Genomic DNA, 21,025 nt, shown 5'->3' on the forward strand with positions numbered 1-21,025 from the left:
AGCCATTCCCCAACCACTTATACTCGCACTGCTGTCACTCTTTACATTCAACAAATCCTCAAAGTGCTCCTTCCATCTCCTCAATTTCTCTTTCTTCTCCACCAACAATCTATTATTCCTATCTTTCACTCCCCTACTATTTCCCCTTTCACACCGCCTTACTTTCTTTACCTCCTTCCAAAACAATTTCTTACTCTTCATTTCACACTCAGATTCCTCCCAAACTCTTCAGCCACTTTCTTCTTACTCTCCTTCACCAGTCTCTTAACCTCCCTTCTCCTACTCACATATACCTCTCTCTTCTCTCTCTCATCTTCTCCCCTACCTCTACTCGCTAACCATTCACTATATCCCTTCTTCTTTTGTTCCACAGCTCGTTTCACCTCATCATTCCACCATGCTGTCCCTTGCACATCCTTGCATCTCCTCCTCACTCCACAAACGATCTCACACGCTGCGCCTATCTCTTCCGTAATATCTTACATACATCTTCCACCCCTTCCATCTGCTCTAGCTCATACCTTCCCAATCTTTCTTCCACTATGCTCTTATACTCTGCCATTTTCTCACTGTCTTGCAACTTCTCCACTCTTCTCATAGGAGCTGTTTCCTCCTGTCTTCCCCTTCGTCTCCTCAACCATTTTCTTTGCAGCTTCACCTTGGCCATCACTAAGTGATGGTCCGAGACTCCATTCCCCCGCCCCCCTCCACACTCTTGCATCCAACACTTGTCTTCTCATTCGCTCATCCACACACACGTAATCTATCATTGCCTTTCGTTCAACAAGTTCACCATCCATCCTCCTCATTACTCTCCATGTATACCGGTGGATCATCTTATGTCGAAAGTAGGTGTTGGCTATTGCCAACGCCTTACCAGCACAGACGTCCACCAAAGCACTACCATTCCCATCTACGTCAGCAGGCACACCCCACTGACCAACCACTATATCCACTCGTACATTCCCAACTTTGCCATTCATGTCTCCAATCAAAAGCACTCTCTCGCTTCTCTCAAATTTGTCCATACATGCTTCTACTCTCGCCCAAAACTCATCATTCACTCTTGCCACTCGGTCCTCTGTCGGAGCATACACACACACAATCGCCCACGCTTGTATACCTACTTTCATCCTCACCTATACAATCCTTGCCCCCGCTGTTCCATACTCTCTTATATTCTCCTTCCACTTCTTGCTTATCATCAGACATATTCCCTCTCTTGCCCTCTCATTCTCATTAACTCCTGCACATATACCTAAACATTCCCATTCTCTCACCCTTTCACCTTTCCATTTAGTTTATTACCTTTTATATATTTTTTTATCACTGGTTCCTTTCCAAAAGCTCACTGAACATGACAAGCAATTCATGGAAGGAGAAGATTCCAGGAAGAACAGGGCCACTTTGCTGAGGATACTCATGGACTTGGTCCCCATGCCCCCCCACACAAAAAATATACAAACTTACATCAGTCGATGTAGTGCTGGAGCTCCCGTTTCATCAGCCCTCAGGACTAGTTCCTGACCATCCCCCTTTGCTGAACTTTTTCAGTGTCTCAGTTACACAGAGAGTAGGCCAGCATGCTCTCCAGTACAAATTTTTCTAACTATCTTCACCAAACTACATGCACAGTACACACTACACTTCCTATTCAAAATTCACCATAATGGCGTCGATTCACCAAGCCTCGGAGTCCCCAGGGGGGGGGACCATAAATGCCCCCGCCATCTGCCCCTCTCCCGGTGACGACTCGAGGTGCCTGGAACCACTGTCTGACTCTCTTTTTCTTCATTTCTGCAACATTCGCGGCCTTTCCTCTAACTTTCGCTCTGTTGAGCACCACCTCTCCTCCTCTAAACCTCACCTTCTTTTTCTAACGGAGACTCAGCTGTCTGAGGCAACTGACAGCAAACCCTTTTCTTTATCCTCCTACTTTCTCTATACTCATTTCAAAGCCAAAAGTGGCTGTTGTGTATACATACACAACGACTTCTCTTGCTCTCGTGTTCCTGAACTTGATTCTTCTGAATTCTCCACACTCTGGCTTCGGCTTTCCTGTCATTCTCTGACTAAATATATCTGTGCTGTTTACTTATCCCCTAATTCTACTGACTATCAAAAATTCTTCGACTATCTTACTTCTACGATGGAACACATTCTGTCCATTTCTCCTTTCTCTGAAATCTCCATTCTTGGAGATTTCAATGTTCACCACCACCTTTGGCTCTCCTCTCCTTTCACGGATCCACCTGGTGAACAAGCCTACATCTTTTCTATCCTTAATGACCTAGAGCAGCTTGTACAGCACCCTACCCATATCCCTGACCGCCTTGGAGAGAGCTCCAACATACTTGACCTCTTCCTCACAACTAATCCTTCTGCTTACTCTGTTAATCTTTTCTCTCCGTTGGGCTCCTCCGATCACAACCTTATTACCTTAACCTGTCCTATCACTCTGGTACGGCCTGTGGACCCTCCAGGGAAGCGTCGTCTGTGGTATTTTGGAGCCGCGGACTGGGAGGCCCTCAGGCAGTACTTCTTTGATTTTCCCTGGAATGATTATTGCTTCCATGGCCGTGAGCCATCTGAGTGTGCCTTGCGCATTACAGAGGTTATTCTCTCGGGCGTGGAAGCATACATTCCTTTCTCATATCCTTTGACTAACGCAAGAAAGCCTTGGTTTAATCACGCTTGTTCTAATGCTGTCCGCAACAAGGAGAAGGCCTACAAAAGGTACTGGAGCCAACCCACCCCTGAATCACATCGTCTTTACGTTTCTGCCCGGAATCGTGCTAAGTCTGTTCCTTGCTCTACTAAAAATAATTTCATCCATACTAAATGCTCTCAACTCTCCACTTCGAATTCTTCCCGCTCATTCTGGCACCTTGCCAAAAATCTTTCTAACAACTTTACCTCATCATCCTTCTCTCCTCTTTTCTACTCTGATGGTTCTGTAGCTATTTCTTCTACTGATAAAGCAGATCTCTTCGCACAGACTTTCTCCTCCAATTCCACCTTAGACGATTCCGGTGCTGTTCCTCCATCACTTCCCCCCTCTGACTTCCTCATGGCTGACATTAAAATTTCTTCAGTTGATGTATTTTCTGCCATCACTGGCCTCAGTACTAACAAGGCATATGGGCCTGATGGGGTCCCTCCTGTTGTTCTCAAGAACTGTGCTTCTGTGCTTACACCCTGCCTAGGCAAACTCTTTCGCCTTTGTCTGTCAACTTGTACCTTTCCTTCTTGCTGGAAGTTTGCTCTCATTCAGCCAGTCCCAAAGAAGGATGACCACTCCCAACCCTCCAACTATCGTCCAATTGCTTTAACGTCCTGTATTTCAAAAGTTTTCGAGTCAATTCTTAATAGCAAAATTTTAAGGCATCTTTCCTATCACAACCTTCTTTCCGATCGTCAGTATGGGTTCCGCCAGGGACGCTCCACTGGCTATCTTCTCACCTACCTTTCAGACTCCTGGTCATCCTCCTTTCGGGACTTTGGCGAAAGCTTTGCCATTGCACTTGATATCTCAAAGGCTTTCGATCGAGTCTGGCATAAATCTTTAATTTCCAAACTGCCCTCCTACGGTTTCTATCCTTCTATCTGTGCCTTCATCGCTAGTTTCCTTTCTGGTCGTTCTATAGCCGCTGTTGTAGACGGCCATCGTTCTTCTCCTAGATCTATCAACAGTGGTATTCCTCAGGGCTCTGTCCTATCACCAACTCTCTTCCTTTTATTCATCAATGATCTTCTAAGCTGTTCATCTAACCCTATCCACTCATACGCTGATGACTCCATCCTTCACCTTTCCATTCGGTTCCCGCAACGCCCATCTCAACAGTTACTTCAACAAACAAGGGATGAGGCTATGGCACACCTAATGTCTGACTTGGCTCGTATCTCTGACTGGGGTAAAAATAATATGGTTGTCTTTAATGCATCTAAGACTCAGTTCTTACACCTATCAACCCGACAAAATCTTCCACATATATACCCACTAATGTTTAATAATATTCAGCTTAATCCTGCATCATCCTTGAACATGCTAGGGGTTTCATTTACTCAGGACTTATCTTGGAAAAATCATATTACATCTCTTGTAAAATCTGCTTCCAAGAGATTGGGTGTGCTAAGCCGTCTCCGCTCTTTCTTTACCCCTGCACAATTGTTGACTCTATACAGGGGTTTTATCTGCCCCTGTGTGGAGTACAACTCTCATGTGTGGGGAGGCTCCCCACATACAGCTCTTCTCAATAGGGTGGAGTCAAAGGCTTTTCGTCTCATTAACTCTCCTCCTCTTACTGACTCCCTTCAACCTCTGTCTCTTCGCCGCTCTGTTGCATCTTTATCTCTTTTCTATCGCTACTTTAATGGTCACTGCTCCTCTGAACTGTCTGCTTGCATTCCTCCACCTCTACGACTGGCACGTAGCACCCGTCTGGCAGCAAACTCTCATCCCTTTTCTGTCCAACTCTCTAATGCAAGAGTTAACCGTTACTCCCAGTCTTTCATTTATGCAACAGGTCAGCTCTGGAACTGTCTCCCTCTGTCTGTATTTCCTGCTGCCTATGATCTCCAGTCTTTCAAACGCAGTGTGTCCAGGCATCTCAAAATGATCGGATCTTGAATTTGGCTCTCTATTGTATTTTGTTTTTCTCTTGGAGGGAACTGTTACTGCGGGCTCATGGCCTTTGGTTCCTTCTTCCTCGCATAAAAAAAAAATATATATATATATATATATATATATATATATATATATATATATATATATATATATATATATATATATATATATATATATATATATATATATACAGGTTTAACTAAGATATTGTAATTACAAACGAAACAGTATCAAGTATTGACCTGAACACGATAAAGAAATTAATGATTAAAAAAAAAAAAAACTTTAGCTTTCCTTCTTCCAATCTTTGTGATGAGGCTAATTCAAGTTTCATTTCATGGTTCAGTCAAATCATTATGAGGGAATTTTAAAGCACGCTTAAGGGTTCATAAGCGCTCAAAGAAAGCCATTTTGGAGTACTTTGATGGCTTTCAATAAGGAATATCTTAAGCACCTCTGAAGCTTATGTGAACTTAAAAGTGTACATGAAAACAGGTACTTTTCAGGTGTATTGAAGGCAAACGTTAGGTTTGTATCATAAAATTTGCAAGCTTGTAAAGTATGTTTGTCAAGCCTCCTTTTAACACTGACATCCTTGGGGGGGTGATCCCTAGGAGATATAACAATTTGTCCTGCAACTCGAATCTGATGCCAGTGAAGAGCGTAAAATTCAACATGAACACGAATATGAAGAGTGGATACAAGGTTGAGAACAGTACAAGGATAGGAGCCCCCCCACAAACTGGAAAATGATGCCACCGCTCGCCAGATAACTTAATGTATAATGCAAAAGTGGGGTCAACTTGAATTACCCTTTATTATATATTTTTTTTGTTGCTTTAGTGAAAAAATGATATTTATTGATTTATCTGCACATAATACTGGAGAAAAATGGCTTACTTATCAAAATATAATAGAAATGGAAGATTGTCAATTGCGTCTATCTCAGTCCAGGAACAGTCTTCATGCTATTATTAATATGTAGCCTGTATATTAATCACGGTTATGTTTTTAGGTGTTGCATGTACATCTGTATGGAAAAATGGTAAGTGGGCATATTGACATTATTTTTTACATAATAAATGAAGGAAATATGGTACTATCACCAACTCTCTTCCTTTTATTCATCAATGACCTTCTAAGCTGTATATCTAACCCTATCCACTCATACGCAGATGACTCCATCCTTCACCTTAACATTCGGTTCCCGCAACGCCCATCTCAACAGTTACTTCAACAAACAAGGGATGAGGCTATGGCACACCTAATGTCTGACTTGGCTCGTATCTCTCGCTGGGGTAAAAATAATTTGGTTATTTTTAATGCATCTAAGACTCAGTTTTTACACCTATCAACCCGACAAAATCTTCCACATATATACCCACTAATGTTTAATAATATTCAGCTTAATCCTGCTTCATCCTTGAACATGCTTGGGGTTTCATTTACTCGGGACTTATCTTGGAAAGATCATATTACATCTCTTGTAAAATCAGCTTCCAAGAGATTAGGTGTGCTAAGCCGACTCCGTTCTTTCTTTACCCCTGCACAATTGTTGACTCTATACAGGGGTTTTATCCGCCCCTGTGTGGAGTACAACTCTCATGTGTGGGGAGGCTCCCTACATACAGCTCTTCTCAATAGGGTGGAGTCAAAGGCTTTTCGTCTCATTAACTCCCCTCCTCTTACTGACTCCCTTCAACCTCTGTCTCTTCGCCACACTGTTGCATCTTTATCTCTTTTCTATCACTACTTTAATGGTCACTGCCCCTCTGAACTGTCTGCATGCATTCCTCCACCTCTACGACGGGCGCGTAGCACCCATCTAGCAGCAAACTCTCATCCCTTTTCTGTTCAACTCTCTAATGCAAGAGTTAACCGTTACTCCTAGTCCTTCATTTATGCAACAGGTCAACTCCGGAATTGTCTCCCTCTGTCTGTATTTCCTGCTGCCTATGATCTCCAGTCTTTCAAACGCAGTGTGTCCAGGCATCTCGAAATGATCGGATCTTGAATTTGGCTCTCTATTGTATTTTGTTTTACTCTTGGAGGGAACTGTTATTGCGGGCTCATTGCCTTTTGTTCCTTCTTCCTCGCATAAAAAAAAAAAAACTTACACAATGAAGATCATATGAACCACATAAACAAAGTTTACAAACTTGTGATCTCTGTTTACCGAGAGTGGCTGTCATTAAGATAACTTTGGAGGGCATTTTGGATGATTCTGCCTTGTCAGATGTGGAAAAATAGACTGCAGCAGAACTGAACTTTTTCCTCATAGCGAGAGGAATACCATGCTCTGGATATTCCAAGTCTTGCTTACTGGACATGGTGAGAAAAGCTCAAAGTCGACCTGATATCTTGGAGGAAATTGAGCCAAGGTATAGTGAAGAGATTTCCAGGGAACGAAGGATAGTAGAGATAGAGTATCTGGGTAAAAAGTAAGTGTTCCCAGACCTTAGAACCCTGTCAGACTGGGAAGAAGATCTAAGCAAACTGCCCTACATAACGACTGCCCATTGCCTTTTGTACATCATACCTAAGAGAAACTGGGCACGAAGTCGAATCCAGAAAGTTGAGAGAGAGAGTGGGTATCAGCGTATCTGGATAAGCACATACAATATGTTAAATTAAAGCAGTTAAGGCATGAAGTGACCTGTATTACTGGGACCTGCATCAGGCAAACAGCACAAAAAGAAAACCCATATGATGTCTGGATCCTTGTGTTTTCAGATAGCAATATTTACACATCAGGCTGCCAATGTACAGGGTAAGAATGAGCATATGAGTAGTTTTTCTAAAATGGTGATTATTTTTTTTTGGCATACTCCAACTATATATTCTGAAACGTTAGTTAGCCGGCATGCCAGAATTGTTCTGATTGGTTGATATAGACGTTATCTTCTGGAAACTCCAGTATCCAAACGACAACCCCAGGCTGTGTGTTGTGTTGATATAAAAATAATGTGTGTATTTCTGACTGTGCTGGTCAGAATCAGTCAATAAGCATCTGACGTGCCAATTACATAATGTATTGGAGTAGAAAGCTGGAATACGCTGGAAAAATAAAGACTGACTTTCAAAAATTTGTAGTACAACTTAGATTGATAATTCTCCTACAGTATGAATTTTCTTAACTATCAATGTTCTTAAGTTAGGTACGGTAACTGTTTGGGTACGGTATTCATGATTATAAATCATCAGAATAAAGATAGTAAACTATACTCAGTTCCGCGGAGTCTGACGCACTGATTTTGCCAGCCGAGGACAGGTGGATCTGGTAACACTGGGCGACGTACTCGGGCGGTGATTGGGCGATTTCCGTTGTGTTTGAATGTGCTCCAAAGTGACTTTGCATTCCAACCAAGGCCCTCATTGATTTGTAAGATACCGGATTATACAGATACAAATTAAAGCAATGATATCTTTAATGATAAATATGTGCCTTTAAAATACTAGAGATAAACCTGAACGACAATTATATCAAAAAATAAGCAAAGTCGCGACTGAACGCATCCGGACAACAGTCAGAGACTGTGACGGGAATTCAGACGTTCATAGCTAGGTGGTTCCGCGGTACTGTGAAGGCTTGAATGTTTTCCCCACCACTGCTACACAATGTTACAGTCAACAGTCTTCACCATGCCCTTCATTACCTCATCTGCTCATATACAACCTGACCCTAGATATGCTTAGCTTAGCTTCAAATAATTATGATCTGTGTAAGCACACACACACACACACACACACACACACACACACACACACACACACACACACACCTCACTGGAGTCAATACATGCTATTCTATTCTCAGTACATATAGTGTACATACACATTTTCATTACCTTCATAGGTAACAGTACAGTAGCTTCAAAAATCTGCATTTGTTTGTATTCATAGTCAGATTCAGTAGAACTATTTCTTACATGAATAAGTTTGGTGTTTGATTTTCCCTAACATTTTTTTGTCATAAGAGACAGACATACAGACGGACACCCTATCCCTGGTCACAGTGCATCCTCAAGCATGTATCTCTGCCCCCTCGACAAAGAGCCGGGAAAGTAATGGATTACATCATTATAGAATGAACCGAATTTTTGTTAATGATGGAAAAAAGGAAAGTAAGATAAAAGCAAACTCCATGAGAAAATAATAGTTGAACTATGCTGCTATGATAAAACCGCGTGCAGTGTGAACGAAATCAAACATAATTAAATGAATTTAAATCAGTCGCTGACTGTTGTCCGGATGCGTTCAGTCGCGACTTTGCTTGCTTTTTGATATAATTGTCGTTCAGGTTTATCTCTAGTAATTTAAAAGGCACATATTTATCATTAAAGATATCATTGCTTTAATTTATATCTGTATAATCCGGTATCTTACAAATCAGTGAGGGCCTTGGTTGGAATACAAAGTCACTTTGGAGCACATTCAAACACAACGGAAATCGCCCAATCACCGCCCGAGTACGTCGCCCAGTGTTACCAGATCCACCTGTCCTCGGCTGGCAAAATCAGTGCGTCAGACTCCGTGGAACTGAGTATAGTTTCCCAGTTAAGATTTCTCAAAGAATAACAACCTATAATTCGGTGTTGGTGAATATCCATAGCAGTTACTAATATTTTCCACCAAACTTTTTTAGGGATGATGGTGGATGCAAGCATGTCATGGCATTCCTGTTTGCTCTGACTGATTTTGTTAGTAGGTGAGGAATACTGCCGGCAGGTGTCAACCAGCCATCATCTACAGATTTGCCATGCAAATGGGACAAGCCACGTAAACTTGGTAATTCTAATTCAAGATTAGACAGCATAGATTACAGATAAGCAATTTTTGTTGTATTATCAGACCTCACTCACTGCCTTTAAGTGCAGTGTCCTGACAAAGTGGTCCGGTCTGATTCCAGCAGGAGTAGCCTACAGAAAGACACTTCGTATCCTGACTGACTGTATAAATTATCAAATTTAATCCTCCTTTTCCTGTGTGGGTTTGCATCCCAGCCACGTCTCTTCCGTGTGTAGGCATGCAAGGGCCAGCATACAGTCTTTCATGTATAATAGAAGCATGAGATCATGACAGGCCCCTCTGTAGCCCAGCTGAAATACAACTGGACACAAATCAAATGTTCAGGACGCTATAATTCAAGAGTGGTTAATTTTATATATATATATATATATATATATATATATATATATATATATATATATATATATATATATATATATATATATATATATATTGCTGAAAAAGTAGCTTGCAAAAGTCCCACTGGGCACTCTTACCTCTGGAGTTCAGTGATGTTTAGAAAATAAAGAAAAACGACGCTTCATGATATCTACAAGTGGAGAGATATTTATTTCTTGATTTGTGTTCATTTTCACTTTAATTTACAGCATTCACATTAACAAGGTTGTAGATGAGTGTAATAAGCTTTCGAGTTACGTTAGTGTACCCTTCACTGCATTTTTCAAAAGTTGGTTAGACAAGCACATGTTAACAAAGGTTTGGGTGTGATATTACAATGGGAGAGCTAATCATTAATTCTTTTATCATTTTTCCCCCACAAAGATTTACGTCTTTTCCTTTCCTATAACATTTCCACATCAGTTTTTTCTGTCAGGCTTGGTTTTCCTAACTTTTTCCTGCCAGATTCAGCTGGAGGGTTTGATGGGAGGGTGACAGCCCTCTGCATTAGTGCCCTTGTCTTATTCTATTAGCACAGCTTAACTATGGGAGCTGCTGTACGTAGACCAGCTGGCCTGCTGCACTTATCCTCTTATGTTGCTGTGTGTGTGTGTATATATATATATATATATATATATATATATATGTGTGTGTGTGTGTGTGTGTGTGTGTGTGTGTATAGGCCTATATAAATCTATATTAGATGTCGGGTATTCACACTTACCCAGTTTACAGAACGGACAGCAGCACATCCCAGCTAGCCAAGCCTTATCATTATACTTATAATCCTGTAGGTGAGATTAACTCTGGGTACACAAGCAGTGACATGGATAATGATATGGTAAAGGTGCTGCAGTACAATGAGGATGCAGTGGTGTGTGATTTCATGCCAAGACTTAGTCAAGCTTTTCCACCACTCACCATTCCTCAGACGGCTAAAATTTTCAAGGCTGATTGCACTAATGTTTCTTTTTCAGAATTCATAAAATTAAAACTTAATGATACAGTCAAGAAGATTTTCAGTCAAACAAAAAAAAGCAGTATAAATGCCCATTGTGGAAAAAGCAAAGGATAGATGCTCTACAGCAAGCACAATGCACATGGGAGCTAGGTACAAAGAAAATGATCCTGAAAATTATATATGTAATGAAATGCATTATGGGAGAATCTTCATTTGCTGGCAACAGTTTCACAAAATATGGACAAAAAAACGAGCCAGTGGCTAGAAAATTTTACTAAAAGATGATGAAAAGTAAGCATAAAGGATTTAAGGTTGTGAATTCTGGCTTATTTATTAGCACGGAAAATCCCCTGGTTAGAGCTACTCCAGATGGCATAGTTTCCTACAATTGTTGTAGTAGAGGTGTTTTAGAAATTAAATGTCCAGCTAGGAAAGATCTGCAGAAAATGACAGGGGAGGAGATTGCTCGTCAAGGAGCATACCACCTCAAATTGGTAAGGCTGAAAAAGTGCAGCTAAAGAGAACCTCACCATGGTATACACAAATTCAAACTCAGCTTGCTGTCACGACCTAATCCTGGTGTGATTTTATTCTTTTCACACCACAGCCACCATATATAACCAGAGAGAGAATACTACTGTATATCTGACAGGTCTTCAGGCTCTCAGGTTCTCTATTACAATGCAAATCCCAAAATCCAAATTCCAACTGATTTTTCACGAACATTAATTTTCAGTTATAAGAAAAATATAATATTTGGCAAAATTCTCTTACCAAACCATAACGAACTAAAACCATTTTTATGATCTCATAAACTGAGGTCTGGTTACAGTGACTACTGATAGATGTATGACAAGGAACATGTGGATAGAAACGATACCTTTTGTTTGTACTGACACCCCACGCTATAAGGTCAAGCACCCTGATGTAATAGATTAGTTTCTTGACCTACAGAAAAACAGTTTGTCACCAAGCTTAGAACCAATGTGAGTGGATGACGATTTCTTTGAATAGCTCGTGGAAACTATTAGGCTTGTCACTCAGTGTACTGGCACCTGAAGACACCTTTGCATAGAGTGAATGGATGATGCGTTACCTCCAAACACTGAAGTTCTATAATGTATTTATTACTAGTGTTCATATCTACATATGTATAAATATGACATTATAGCATTATAGCACAATGAATTTTGTTTAAGATCCTCAAAATAAAAAAAAAGGGAAGAGTGATTACAAAGTAGTGACTGTGTGTGATTATTTAAGGAGTGGGGGCTCGAGATTGGAGAATACAGAGACTATCACCAATAACTGAAAAAGAACAGGCCATAAATTGTAATTGATCTGAGAGAAAATTATGAAGTTTTTGATTCTTTCAATGGCACGTTCTACGTGTATTCTTGGAGATGCTATTTCCCTTGTCTTGAGTATCTCACTTTGATTTAGAACCTTTCCTTTACCATAACATTTTTTTTTTTCTTTTTTTTTTTGTGTGTGTTTGTGAAAGGTGGCATGTTCAATTTTGCATTACGGTGTAGCAAAAGGTCACCAATATTAAATCCCCTGTCAACCATGACTGCATCTCCTGGTTCAGTTTTATCTAATATTTCTTTTTCTGCAATGTGTCTGTCTGATGTATTACCACCATAAGGATTTGATACAGATGTTATGCATCCAGTGGGGGTTACCCCAATCAGTACTTTGATGGTATTGTGTTGTTTTTACTGTGCATAAGTATCGGCTTGGGTAGAACAGTTTTATGGTTTTACACAAAAAACTCAGAAGACTCAAGAATAACACGGGTGTCAGCATATTTTTCAGGGTAGTCTTTGGGCAAGCTATTCCTAACCCTCTCTGCAGATGGCCATATTAATCACTTTCTCAGTACCTGATATAATACATTGATCCAAGTGATGACAATGCAGTCAACAAAGCTGGCAGAAACTTCAAACCAGTCGGCCAAAATACCCATTGACATCCCTTGTCTAATATATACAAGAGTTATGAGATACTTATCAAACCAACTTACTTGTTTATTCCGGCCACCTGAACCTGGAACACACTTATTCGTATTAAATTTATGCCCTCTCTAGTAATAATATTTATTTTTTTAAACTTTTCTTGATTATCTGAAACATGGCTGACAGAGTTTCTTTGTTCTTCAACCCAGTGTACATTCTAACAGTTCTATCACTGACAAGTATCTTATCTCTGATGCTGGCTTGCCTTTCACTCGTTGTTACTACTGCATCTGGACCCTATAAGGAAAAATTTTGGTTAGTATATACAGGTACTACTGTCTGGGTTGGAGTTGGTTATCATGAAAAATGTCTTTAGCTGTTGTCAAAATCAGAAACTTGGTTTTAGCAACTCCAAAAGCCTGATTAATGCAGTACCCCATCAGCGCCTGTGTCTGCTTCTCATGCTTCCCTGCTCATCACACAGGAAATCCCACCTACTTTCTCCACAACAACCTAATAGCGCCTTCAAAATCCAGGGTTGGTGATTTTTCCTTTTTTTAACCTGAGGCATCCCGTCAGCATATGGGTACGTCAGAACTTCTTTTCACACTGACACCCATTGACGCACTGGTATGTTTTGCAATTGCAAGGTCCGTCATTTGCACATTTTTCAAGATTCGCGGGTGATTTTTGGTAAGTTAACTTCATGTCCTGTCTATCCACTGATGGTTCAGGCTGAAAGCCGCTGCCCAGAATCCAGATACTTACCTGTTCAAGTCCTGTCTGTACACTACTGGTTAAGGCTCAGTTGCCAGTGGTAATCAAGACAGCATATTCCAAAGCTGATTATATTACCACAGAAAAATCTTTAGCTGATAATATTATCATGGCCTTAAATGACCAAGCATAGCCTACCTAGTCTTATGGCTTTGGTTTTTGATTTGTGGGTCATTATTTCAGATGTACAAATAATTTCAATACTTAATTACACAAATGTACAAATATTTTTTCTGCCATATAATGTAGCAATTTCTAATGTCACCATTCCCCAAAATGTAACTTAATGCCTAAGAATCTGAATAAATGAATGCCAACACAAAGTTGTACACAATTTTAATAAACCTTCAGATTTCATTTTTGCTTGCATTAGATATTAAAAAAATCATGATTTCTTAGGCAAATAAATCAATGATTTAATCACATGAGTATAAGTGGCTGGGGAATGGCTGGGAGAAGGACGGAGGTGAGAAGACAGGGGAAAATCAGTAGGATAGAAGTTGTGGAAGTAATGAGGAAAATTAAATTGGGGAAAGCCCCAGGAATTGATGGAATGTGTGGTGAAATGCTGAAGCATGGGGGAGAGATAGTAATAGAATGGATGTGGAAAATGTGCAGATTGGCCTGGGAGGAAGGTAGAGTCCCGGAGGATTAGAAGTCAGGTGTAATTATTCCCTTGTATAAAACAAAAGGGGAAAAAGAAGTGTGTGGTAATCACAGGGGTATTTGTCTTCTTAGTATAATAGGAAAAGTGTATGGTAGGATACTTATTGACAGAGTTAGAGAAAGAACAGAGGAATTAGTTGGAGAACAACAGGGAGGCTTTAGGAAGGGAAGAGGTTGTGTAGAAGATATTCATTCTTAGATCTTTAATGGAAAAGTTTCTAGAGAAGAGAAAGAAGTTGCATGCGGCTTTCACGGATTTGGAGAAAGCGTATGACAGGGTGGATAGACAAAGATTGTGGAAAGTATTAAGAATGTATGGAGTAGATGGGAAGTTGTTGAATGCTGTGAAGAGTATGTATGATGGTGCTAAGGCTGCAGTGTGTGTGGATGGTGGGCTGAGTGAATTTTTCTCTTTGAAGGTTGGGTTCAAACAGGGATGTGTCATGTCTCCATTGTTGTTCAATCTGCACATGGATGGGGTAATAAAAGAGGTACAAGGTAGGGTAGTGGATGTTGGAGTGGCCCTGGTGAGAGAGGGTAGTGTTTGGAAACTCCCTGTACTAGATGATACTGTGTTGTTGAGTGAAGACGAAGGGGAGCTGCAGGGCTTGGTGGATGAGTTTGGGAGGGTGTGTAAGAAACGGAATCTTAAGTTGAAAGTAGAGAAGAGCAAAGTGATGGTCTTTGAGAGAGGTGAAGTCCGTGAATGTACAGCGAGGTTGGATGGTGAGGAATTAGAAAATGTGAGTACGTTTAAGTACTTGGGTAGTGTGGTGAGTAGGGATGGAGGTTTGGAGGATGAAGTGCTTGAAAGGGTACATCAGGGAAGAAAGGTTGCTGGTTCCTTGAAAGCAATGATAAGAAACAGAGAAGTGAGCATGGAAGTGAAAAAGTTACTACATGACAGTATTGTGATACCAACACTAATGTATGGAAGTGAAGCTTGGACGTTGTTGGAAGGACACAAGTCAAGAGTGAGAGCAGTGGAAATGAGTTATTTAAGAGAAGCCTGTGGAGTCACATGGAGAGACAGGCTGACAAATGAGGTTATAAAGGAGAGTTGTGGTGTGGATGTGGATGTGATAGGAAGCATTAGGAGGAATACACTGAGGTAGTTTGGCCATGTGGAGAGGATGGAGCGCGAAAAACTGGCGAAGAGAGTGTACTCGTATGTGAGTGAGGTGGAGTGGGGGAGAGGGAGGGGGAGGCCGAGGATGAAATGGTGGGATGGGGTGGAGAGGTATATGAGAGAGGGGGGTGTGAGCTGGGAGCAGGGCAGTGAAATGGCGAGGGACAGGGCAACGTGGAGGCGATTTGTTTGTGGTCACTCCGAACGGGATTGAGGTGTCTGGGAATAGATAGATAATAGATTAAATTAATTTGATTTAATCAATTCAAACCTTGTCAAAATCCCAGAAAGACCTGGGAGTCAGTAACCACAGACCTCAAAATCCATCAAGATACGGTACACAACATATAAACCAGGTGGAGTTGTATACACACTGCTCAAGAGTACCGTTTGCTGCTCCCCAGACTTCTGCTCGGAGAGCCAGACTGCGGCAAAGAAAATAAGGCTTTATGTTGTCTTTGTATCAGATATGCCCTACATACAGAAACAGTGGTATACTTAAAAAATAATTAAGTGCAAAGGGCTATGTTGTTACCACTGTGATGCACTGACCATCATAAAGCAGAATAATTACACAGAAGAACATGCAAAATAGGATATTAGGAAGTAGTAACACGACTTTAGTTAAATAACACAATATGGTATAACCTACCATATCAGTCTGTGCTGCAGCATCCACTGGTTCACCCAATGGAGTACTAGCACTTGATGCTAAATAGTTATGGTCTTCATGTGATACTGGTATTGGATAAACTCCATCTCTTCCTGCAATTAAAAGAATTAACATACAAGTTAACACTGCCATCCCAGTTAGGTTAAGTCAGGTCAGTGAGATCAACAAGTCTGAACACATCTAGCATGCTAGCAAAATAAAATTTGAATAAAAGCCCACAATATGCCAGCAATTAACATCAGTCATATAACTTACAATTTCATGATTACTTAAGTTATATAAGGCACTGTATATCTTAGAAATATGAAGCCAGCAAAAACTCCACCATGTATTTAGATTACGAACCCTTAACAGCTGATGAAACTTGATTCCTGCCATCAGTCTCAACCACTATGTATTCCTGTACATTGTGGTCTACTGAGATGAAGTTATCTAGCATGGGGGCAGTAGGGGGAACATCATCTTGAGATGGGGCAGTAGAGGGAACATCATTTTGAGACTGGGCAGTGGAGGAAACATCATTTTGAGATGAGCCAGTAGAAGGAACATCATCTACAGCTGTGGCAGTTGAGGGAACATCTTGCTCTTGACCTGGGACAGGAGAGGGAATGCCATCCTCTTTGATGATTCTAGTATTATCAAACTTCCATTCTCTTTTGCTCCTGGAAACATTTGTTTCTTTCCCTGTTGTTGTAGCCAAACAGTTCGGGATTAGGATGGTGTGGCGATGGTCCATGGCACCAGTTGATGAAATGCTTGGAGCAAACAGCATGATACCTGGTTGCTTTCCATTTTGGGCCCCTTTTGCGTTTCCTCTCCCAAAGTTTCCTTCTTGCTAAATCGGTTTTCTTACTAGGAAACTTACATCACCCTTGCACACTTTCATCTTCCTTCCTTGACGATGAATTACAATCTGCAACTGCACAGGTATACACTGGCATATTCCCAAACACGGTGATAATACGAGAGCAGATTGGAAAACACTATAATGACAATATGCTGGGGATGTTTGGTTTGTGATGCAATGCGATGGCGCCAATGTTGTGATCTTTTCAACAGGCCACTAAAGTTTTTGAACATTTTGGCCTTTAAAAATTTGGGTTGCTGAACTTGGCCCCATGCAATTTTGGCAGTACAATTATTAATATTATTAAGTGTATAATGGATAGCATCATGTCAGGATTTGTCAAATGAAAGATTACGATCTTTGGAAACTGTATGAAATGTTTTTCCAACAACTGAGAGTCATGACAACTGATAAAAATGTGCTGAATGCAAACACTCACAATAAGCTTTCATGACTTTTAGTAAACTCTATGAAGAGCTTTTCAGCATAAATCTCATTTAGAGCATCAGTAAAATATCTCATATGGATATGATACTGGTATAATGCTCTATGCATGAGTAGTAATCCTGATAAGAATTACTTTAACCCCTTAACCGGGGGTAGTCACTTTCGTGACGCTCAGGTGCAATGGATCATACCTCGGGGCATCACTTTTGCGATTCTGTGTTATTTTGAATTCGCCTGAGCTTTCAAGTGGTTGCTTGTATCATCTGTTAGTACTGCCGGTGTCTAACAATAGTCAATGCTGCTATTGTCATTTGTACTCCCATCCATTGTTGGCAATTTAGCCATTCCTCCCCTGTCTTGATTCCCCTCCCTATCTCCCCTCCATTACCCACTCCTCCTGCCTGCCCCAGCTGTGCCACTCTAGGCAACTCTTGCTCGGATTTTTCCACTAATTTCATCCATTGGAATGAGCCCTATGCTCTATTCTTATACAAAATAATATATGTAATAAAGAAAAAAGGTAATTGATAGTGCCATACACCTGGAATTGGCTAATTATCACCTGGCAACACCCCACGTGCACTCGTTCGCTAATTTTCCCTGTTTATTTCCCCTTGAAATATGCTGTATGACCTGTTCTCATAATAAAAATATATATAAGAAAGAAAGGGAGAAGCTTAAATGATATTTACATTCACCTGGAAGTACCTAATATATTATGTATTGTCTAGTTTTCCTGCCAATCATTTCACAGCATATAAACTAGCAGCTGTCACCACGCTGAAGTTGTCAACCCTTGGCGGCCCCATATCTGCCTTGTCATTCAGTTCAGTCCTGTCTCGAGGTGAAACCACGTCGCACTCGCGCCCCTCAATTTCTGCTGCTTCTAGAGGGCCCTGTGACCTCTACCCCAACTAAACCTTGTGTGGGAAGGGGTAAAGGACTAAGTGACTCTGTTGTGGAATGTGAACTGGCTAATTTATCCATGTTAATGATGGACAGTGACTACAATCATTCTGGTGAATCATGTGATGAGCCAGTGGAGGAAATGGTGATAAGCTCCCAGTATGAGTGCTTCAGTGTCCCAGGTTCATCCTGGCTCCAAGGGAAACGGGCCCTTAGTCACTGGAAGTGACAGTGTATAACATAGTGTAAATAAAATAGAAATGTAAATAATTACTAGTATAAGAATATAAGTACAAATACTTGGAGTAATGACAGTGATAGTGAAAGCTTTGCTTTCTGCCTAGTTTACTGAACGAGAAAGTGAATGCCTGGAGTGAAAATAAACTTCTATTACTGAAGGAAACTTATGGATAAATACTGTATATATATATATATATAAGTTTAATAAAGTACTAGGAATATAAAGTGTGACTGTGTTTATGAATAATAAATGACAGAATACCAGCAGGGAACAACCGCGAGTGTGAAGCTGGCACGCGCTCGTAATTTGCATTGCTTTCAAAGTGTTGTTTTTATTTGGAGTATGGATTCCAAACTACTTAAAAATCATAGAATAGTGTTTCTAGTGATAATATCAGGCTGTGGTAATCATATTACAGGGTGTCAGGAAATGTAAAATGGAGACTTCGTTATCGAACTTCAGAAGTTTCCACAAGTCCTACGGTAGTCGACGAAGGCTCAACAAACATCCCAGGAGAAAGCTGAAGGTATGTGCCATATGCATATTTAATTATAATATTCTAGGACTAATAACTGATTTTTGGCAAATATTTTTAAAAAGTCAGTCAGAGCACAAATATCCCCACGTGAGGTGCATGGACCACCTCTGACATGCCTGCGGTTAAGGGGTTAAAGGAAGGTACACCAGTTCTGAGCATGTAGTTAGTGATCTGGTGAACACTGGCAACTTTCAGAAGTTTGTGGGTGCTCCTATTGTGACAGAGAAAATAAACATGCATGTGCTAAGCGCGAGGCACGTGAGAAACACGAGCTTAAGGTGCTGAAGCGCAAGTGAGATTCCTTGGCTTCGGGCACATCTGGTGCCACCAACTCTAGCTTCACGAGTGCTCCTCCAGCATCTGTTTTTGCAACCTCACACCTCAAGCTCCCTTCATACAAGGAAGATGAGTGAATCAAGCTGTTCATAGCTTGTTTTGAGGACATAGCACACTTGTACCAGCTGGATGAGGCAGCTAAGCAGCTCCAGTTTCTTAGCTTGTTTGAGGGCCCCACAGAATTGTGAAGACAATCTTACCTATGAGATGATGAAGGTCGCATTCATCAAACCGTATGGTCTCGCAGTTGATGAAGCCAGGAGTCAGTTCATGAAAGTGTCTCCAAGAATAGGAGACTGGTATCCAGTTCCTCGACCATCTCACCACTTACTTAGACGAGTGGATAGAGGAAGATGAGACCTCTCACACTCAAGTTGTGATAATTCGCCTTATGCTGCATACGCAATTAGAAAAGTCGAAGCCCACTGAGTCATTGCTCTGTTAAAAATTTGTCAAGTAAAGGATGTCAACCAAATGGTGCAGAAGGCTAAGCATTCTTCACTGTACGGGTATTAGACTCATAAGGAACAGCCCTGCAAAAGGAAAGATACTACCAAGACTGGGAAGTCATCTCAGAGTGAGCCCCAGCATCAACACCATTCCCAGAATAATGTCCAAGGTCCAAACAAACCGCAGAAAAAGGACCAAGGGCAGAATGTTCAGCAACCTGGCTGAAAGAGGTACAACAAGTACCCTAACCAGCAGCAGTATTAGTCACGCAATCAACAGTCAGGACAATCATTTTAAGCATCGTCCCCAGTGTTTCGGAGGCAGGAGGCAAATGCTGCCTTCATTCCCCAACAATCGCACTGTGGTGTCGTCCCTATCTGCACAGGTTTTCCTCCACAACTAACTTGTCCCCCTCAGATGGCAAGCCTTCCTCCATAGGTGGTCAACCCTTCAACTCCCCAGATGGTGATTATAGCCCCTCAGGCATCTAGTCCTAAGGGTGCCACATTAGCAGATTTGTGTGCTATGCAGCCTTATCAATGGCTGACCACTACCACCACAGGCTTTCCCACAGGTAACAGTGTCTTCCTCATTCAGCCAGGGTTTGTGGGAGGTGTTTCTGTAAATGTCCTGAGAACCAATAGTTCCTCAGGTTGCTCTGTCAGGCAGAGTCTAGTTCGAACTGAGCACACAGGTAGACAGATCCAAGCTCAGCTTAATGACGGATCAGTGAGATTGTTTCCTGAGGTACGTATCCAGAAAGCATCTCCTTTCTACACTGACATGACAGTAGTAGTTGTCATGCCAGAATCCTTGTTTGAACACATTATAGGTTACATACCAGTTGCTAAGAATAGTTGAACCGTAGAAGTCACTACTCAGACTTCGGCACAAGCCATAGCCATGGCTCCAAGCCATATCGCCCCACTGACCATTGCATCGCCGTAAGATCTAATTTGTAGTCAAGATGTTGTCCTGGAAGAACAGTCTGACCTGACACTTGCTGTAGTGTGGAAAAACTTAAGGGTAATGTGATTAAGCATTCACAGGGAAATCAAGCCAGGTTGGCTGTTCCATGTACCATGATTCACAAACACCCCAGGGTGAGGGTCAACTGCTGTTTGCCATTCCCAAAAAGTATCGCCAAGCAGTGTTCGAACTGGGTCATTTTTCAGCATTGGGAGATCACATGGGCAAAAAGAAAACCCTTGGCCATATCCATGCTGATTTGGCCAAGAGTTGGACAGGAAAAAAATAAGACTGCACATTCCTGCAATGTGTG

The sequence above is a fragment of the Coenobita brevimanus genome, chromosome 52 (assembly GCF_032717465.1).
Source record: "Coenobita brevimanus isolate Jiangsu-jjx chromosome 52, ASM3271746v2, whole genome shotgun sequence".
In the NCBI taxonomy this organism is placed as follows: domain Eukaryota; kingdom Metazoa; phylum Arthropoda; class Malacostraca; order Decapoda; family Coenobitidae; genus Coenobita; species Coenobita brevimanus.